At 44.1% G+C, this 6,000-nt stretch overlaps 1 pseudogene across 1 annotated transcript in view; it reads right to left on the bottom strand.

The window, feature by feature from the left end:
* Nucleotides 1-1,578: 1,578 nt before the first annotated feature.
* LOC310793874 (signal recognition particle receptor subunit beta pseudogene) overlaps nt 1,579-6,000 on the bottom strand; it is a 46,344-nt pseudogene continuing 41,922 nt past the window's right edge. Inside the window, exon 3 of the transcript in view lies at nt 1,579-2,224. The product of the transcript in view is annotated as a signal recognition particle receptor subunit beta pseudogene (transcript). The remainder of the gene's footprint in view (nt 2,225-6,000) is intronic.

Genomic DNA, 6,000 nt, shown 5'->3' with positions numbered 1-6,000 from the left:
CCATTTTCTCATTCCCACCTTATTTACCATCCCACCAGTCTCATTTGCATTGTAATGATTAGACTGTATGCATGCAAAGCAGCTTTTTTTTTATAAATGGTTTAATAGTCCTAAATATATTCATGAGATTCCCAGGAGAGTCATGTGGACCTGTCAGAGCGGGAAACCACCGCCAGCAGAAATAAAAAGGACTGAAATCGACTGCTCTCATTCAGTTTGTATAACTGAACACAACTTTCAATCAGTGTTAAAAAAAATGCATATCTGTAGTTAATCTTTCTACACTTTTATGCCATTTTATGCAGAGCCAACATTTGATAGACAAGGACAAAGGGAACATCTATTCTGCACTCTACTAAACTACAAAAACTTAAACACATATCAGACAAGTTTTTCAAGTTTAGTGAAAACTCATTATCTCAGTTTCCATTGTGTGAAGGGTATACTTGAGATTTGAATCATTCAAAATAATCTGCAGGGGGTTAGTACAGTGTAAAATATTTTTTATTCCAATCACCTGGAGGCATGGCAAAACAAAATCTGGATTCTAAAAAGCCATTAAGTCATTTTATTTGCCTTAAAGTTTATTAAGTTATTTGACGTTTCAAAACAAGATATTTATCATTTTTAAAAACTGTTTTTTCAGTGTGTGCTACGTCAGGAACGTTCCTGACGTAAAATAATTGTTGACATATAAGTAAATCTATTAAGACTCTTGGGAGAATAACTGAAAACTGAGCAAAGAATAGATGGTACCAAATTGCTCTCAAAATAGGAAGTTTGCAGTCACTCTGTTGGTCCACAAAAACATTTTGGTCCACACAATAAATGGCAATGGAGTGGATGATGTCACACTCTGACTAGTCTCGCTGGCCAGCCTCCTCTCCCTTCCGTCCGAGGAGTCTGGCGCCGCAGATCTCCATAGTGGGATTGCGATGGGCGCCGCTTAGCGGCACTGCCCTTGGCAAATAGTTTCAAACAATCCAACTTGCCGTTTTCAGCGTGTAGCAACGAGCTAGCGTGTAGGTTTCTGCCGTTAGCTTGCTGGCTAGTTAGCGCCGTTGTTTTCACTGCGGCTGCAGGGCACTATTTACAACGACACACAGGGAGGAGGGAGCGGAAGACGCTCTGATTGACATGGTCGGAGCCAATGACAGAGCTTCTAATAATCCGGGAGCGGACATCCGGCTGCCACCGAAACAGTCGCTCCAATGGGGGAGCAGAGTAGAGCAGAGGAGGGTTTATCCCAGTTATGGAGACCTGTGGCACCAGACTCCTCGGATGGAAGGGAGAGGAGGCTGCCAGCGAGACTACACTCTGACTGGCCGCAGCTATTGCAAATTCACGCTTGTTTTGTGTGTGTGTGTGCGAACAAACTCATGCCAGACCCCTGAATAGTGTTTTGGCAAATTTTAGGGGCGATTGGAGCAACAGTGCACCTTGCAACTTCAGACAGACAGACAGGCCGCCAATTATAGTAGGATGATGAGATGATGGCTGCAGGTGTTTTATTATATGGTGTATGTTTGTGCTGGATCCATGAGGCAGATTCTGCACTCAGAATGCGACTGGCTGATTTTAGAGTTCAGCCAGGATCTTCTCCAGGCTCTCCGTGTCTGCGTGCCCCTTTTCACCCTTGCTGCCACATGCACTGCACTCCAGGAACTCCACCTTCATGCTGCCACGTGCACTGCACTCCAGGAACTCCACCTTCATGGGCAGCTGGCTAAAGTCAAAGTCCTTTCCTTTCTTCCCCAGATGCACGGTGCCACGCACTGAGCCATCCTGAGAGCTTAGGGCTGCTGAGCATGTCACTCTCAATGTGTTCAGTTCCTTCTATCTCCAGCTGCTGCTGAATCAGTTTGGCTGATTTTGCCATGGTGATATCTTGTTTGTTGCATGCCACCAAGAGAGTTGAAACGTTCCTATAGATCGCAGTATCCGTTAACAAAAAGTACAGGAACTCAGCCACATCTCTCAGTTCCTTGTGGAAGTTGGCGCTGTCAACCACAAGCACAATGCCTCTGGCTGCAGACGTGAACTTCTCCATGTACTGAAAACGAATACTGTCATGACCTGGGAGGTCTATCAGAGTCCAGGTGCAGCTCCTGTCATTTTTGGTTTTGTATGGTGCACTGCTGTCAGTGATGGAGGTCTGTGTTCTCTTGAACTTTCCTGACAGAAGCCGACAGCTAGCTGCCTGGCCATATTTTTGGCATATAGCCTGGCATATAGAGAATTCACACTTATTTTTGGTAAAAGTATTTCAGCAAATTTTTGAGGCGATCGGAACAATCAATCATTCAAAATAATCTGCAGTTTTTAGGGGGTTAGTACAGTGTAAAATATATTTTTTATTGCTATCACCTTATTTACTGGAGGTATGGCAAAACAAGATCCGGATTCTAAAAAGCCATTACCGGTAAGTAATTTGCTTTGTCATATTGTGTTTTGGTTTATTAAGTTATTTGACATTTCAAAACAAGATATTTATAATTCTTTTAAACACAGCTTTTCAGTGGTTCCTGACGTAAAATAAATGTTGACATATAAGTAAATCCATTAAGACTTGGGAGAATAACTGAAAAACTGAGCAAATAATAGATGGTACCAAATTGCTCTCAAAATATGAAGAGTTTGGAGTGAAAGCCTTAATTGGTAGGCTAAAACATCCTTAAGCAGCTGTTTGACATTCTCTAAGTGCATTTTTATTAACCTGATCTTCAATCCCTTTGAGATGGGCTGGGAGAGGCAGCTGTTTATGGTGAAATAAAGCTTTAATAATGTCATTGTCCTCCATTATGAAGGCTGTAAAGCTTTCAGAGCCCAGGGAGGAACAGGGTAGTAACCAGATGCCAAGGTCAGACATAGGAGAGCACCGATAGGCTTCTGCAGCCTTAACTCACACCTACATGACATCTTCTATATAAAGCAGAATGGCCTGTAGCTGTAGTACTACTCACATGCACTTTCACTGGTTTGCGCTCCTCTCTCTCTGTCTCTCTCTCCTTTTTTTAAAAAAACAAAAGCTCGATCAAGGGCTGACTTTCAATAGGTGGGGCGCCTGGCTGGTCTATCTCAACGGTTTATTCCCTTGCCTACACCAACACAAGGGCCGTAGGTTCTGCCCCCCGCCCCCCCCCCCCCCCCTCCCTCTTACCACCGGTTTAGCCGGGCGTCCCTACTCCCTACAGACACAATTGGCTGTCTGTGGCTGCAGGAAGCTGGTTAAGGGTACAATTTCCCACCAAATACACAAACATCCCTGTTAAATATACACGTCTTATTACCAAATCTCTATGAGGCCATATACACTTGGCACTAACATTGTAAAATGGTAAATTAACTGCATTTACTGTATATAGCAATTTTATCCAAAGCGCTTTACAATGTGCCTACATTCACCCATCACACACCACTGGCAGGAAGCTACCATGCAGGGTGCCGGCACAGCCATCGGGAGCAATTTGGAGTTCAGTATCTTGCCCATAGGACACTTCGACATGCGGAGCGGAGAAGCTGGGGATCGAACCACCGACCTATTTTATCCAGATTAGTGGTCAACCCACTACCTGAGCCACAGCCGTTAAAGGAGAATTTCGTTTTTTTTTTAACCTGGAGCCCTCTCCTCACATTAATTATTATCTGACGACTCACCCAGTGTTATCCGGTGCGATTTGGAGCATCCTAGGCGTTGTGATCTAAATAGTGTCCAAGCCAGTCCTTGAATGCGCTCCGTCGGGGCCACATGGCAGCGTGCTGTTACTAGATGTAAATAGACAGTTTTCTTCCTGTGTTCTACCCATATCGTCATTATGATCCCTAAAGAAACATCAGACTGCTAATCACCCCTGGGCTATTTCCAGTAGTCTTTGGACGCATTGTGACCACATTGAACACAAATGTAAATGCAATGCATCCTCTTAATGTTAATGGGAGGGGTAAATGGCCTCTATGATAACAGAACGAGTAACTTCATTTCTTGTACCTTTTGCTGTAGATGTTTGCATTTTGCATGCAGGTTCAAATCTGCCACTCGAATTCCAAAGTCCTTCCGAAGTCAGACTCACTAAATATCAACTGCCACAAGTTTAGCATTGTGCTGAACAACTTGAACTAAGATGTAAACGGAGGAATTCAACACAGTGAGCAACTTTAAAAACAGGGCTGAAGAGGTAAGAAGTAGGGAGAGAGGGGTCCAAAAAAATGGTCGTATTTAATTCACCCAACAGTTCTTAATTGGATTTCGCTTTGATGTCTAATACCAAACACCATGGGATGGGGGGGAAATTAAGTGCTCTTCTACTTAAGGGAGATTTATTTCATGGGTGCTTAAATGTTCCATATTTCATTATTAACTAGAGGTTGGAGTTGCAATTCCTCCTTCTAAGAATGTCTTTGATTTTATATAGTAGCCTTGCTCTATATTTTAAGACCATATTCATCTTACAATTACAATTTACAATTCCGGCATTTAGCAGACACTCTTATCCAGAGAGACTTACAATTAGTGTCACAGTGAAATGAGTGAACATTCCTCAAGCGGCAGCAGGGTGAGGAGCCAGATAAGTCATGAAGCGCCATGAAGACCAAAAAAAGGTGCTTTGCTATTAATTAAGAAAAGTAAAGTAAGACCATCACTCCACCAGCAGTTATGTGAGATCGATAAGCATGGTGTATGTACTGTATAATAGCCTAACTGGTGGGAATAGTGTGATCAGCTCCCACGTGCTACGTCCTGCCGGTGAAGCTCTCCGCTGTCAGGTGAAAAGAAGCGGCTGGCAACCGTGCATGTGTCGGAGGAAGCATGGTGCTACGGCTCTCCCCAGATCGGCAGAGGGGGTGGAGCAGCGATTGGGTCAGCAGGGGGAAATTGGCCAAGTACAATTGGGGAGAAAATGGGGGGAAGGGATCAGGGGAAAAAGGCATATATATAATAGCCTAATTATAACAAGAGCCTTTGTGTATATGTAAGAGTGTGTGTGTGTGTGTGTGTGTGTGTGTGTGTGTGTGTGTGTGTGTGTGTGTGTGTGTGTGTGTGTGTGTGTGTGTGTGTGTGTGTGTTAGGAGACACGCAGGATGCGAACCCTGGTTTGGTTAAGGGGTCATGGTTGGGAGAGAGATAATTTAAAGTTGAGCGATACTTCAAAGCCGCGGAGAGTGGAAGTAATGAAATCTGTCAACAGAGAGGACCTCACTGGTGCTTCAGCACATTACAAAAACAGTTTGACTGCTCATTCTCAAATCCCGCTAAGCTGTTCTGGAAGGTTTGGCAGAGAGAAATTCACAAGGCATTCATCGACCTGAATAAGTCGGTATTTCAGTGCTACTTCAATTTAGTCGTCACTGTGTCCTTGCTGATGAAATGATACATTACTAAATTCATCATGGTGTTTATAAAACTCTTTTTTAGTTGTATAAATGACATTGACCTTGCACAAGCATGTTGTAATTAACATATTGACCCCTATCTTCCCACTGGCCTTAGGTGCTAAAACTGGCGTTAAACACAAAAAAAACTGCGCCTTGCGCCTGCCTCGGGAAGATAGCATCATGGTTTTAGGCCCCGAAATGCGCTTTAAGCCGAAGAGGCGTGGCGCAGTGCCAGAATAGGCCAGAATAGGCGTTTTGGCCTTAAATACCGGCCTAACGCTATCTTCCCCCCTGGCGTTAATTTAGCGCTTTAGCGATAGAGCCCATTGGGCTCTATCGTCCCCTGTGTGTGTGTGTGTGTGTGTGTGTGTGTGTGTGTGTGTGTGTGTGTGTGTGTGTGTGCGCATGTGTGTGTGTATGTGTGTGCGTGCGTGTGTGAGACAGTGGCATTGTTAATGTTTTAGTGGGTTTGAACTGGCCGTGTCAACTTTGCTACAAGGGTCAGTAAATCGCCGTGTGCACTTGTCCCTGATGCGTGGCATTTGGCTGGCATATACCAAAATGTCAGGCAATGTCTAAGACAAGCAGTCAGATACTGTATAGAAGACCGAACACTGGAGAGATGAT

This window comes from Poromitra crassiceps, assembly GCF_964638095.1.
Source record: "Poromitra crassiceps genome assembly, chromosome: 19".
NCBI classification, from domain to species: Eukaryota; Metazoa; Chordata; class Actinopteri; order Beryciformes; family Melamphaidae; genus Poromitra; species Poromitra crassiceps.
This window is presented reverse-complemented; position numbering and strand designations above follow the sequence as displayed.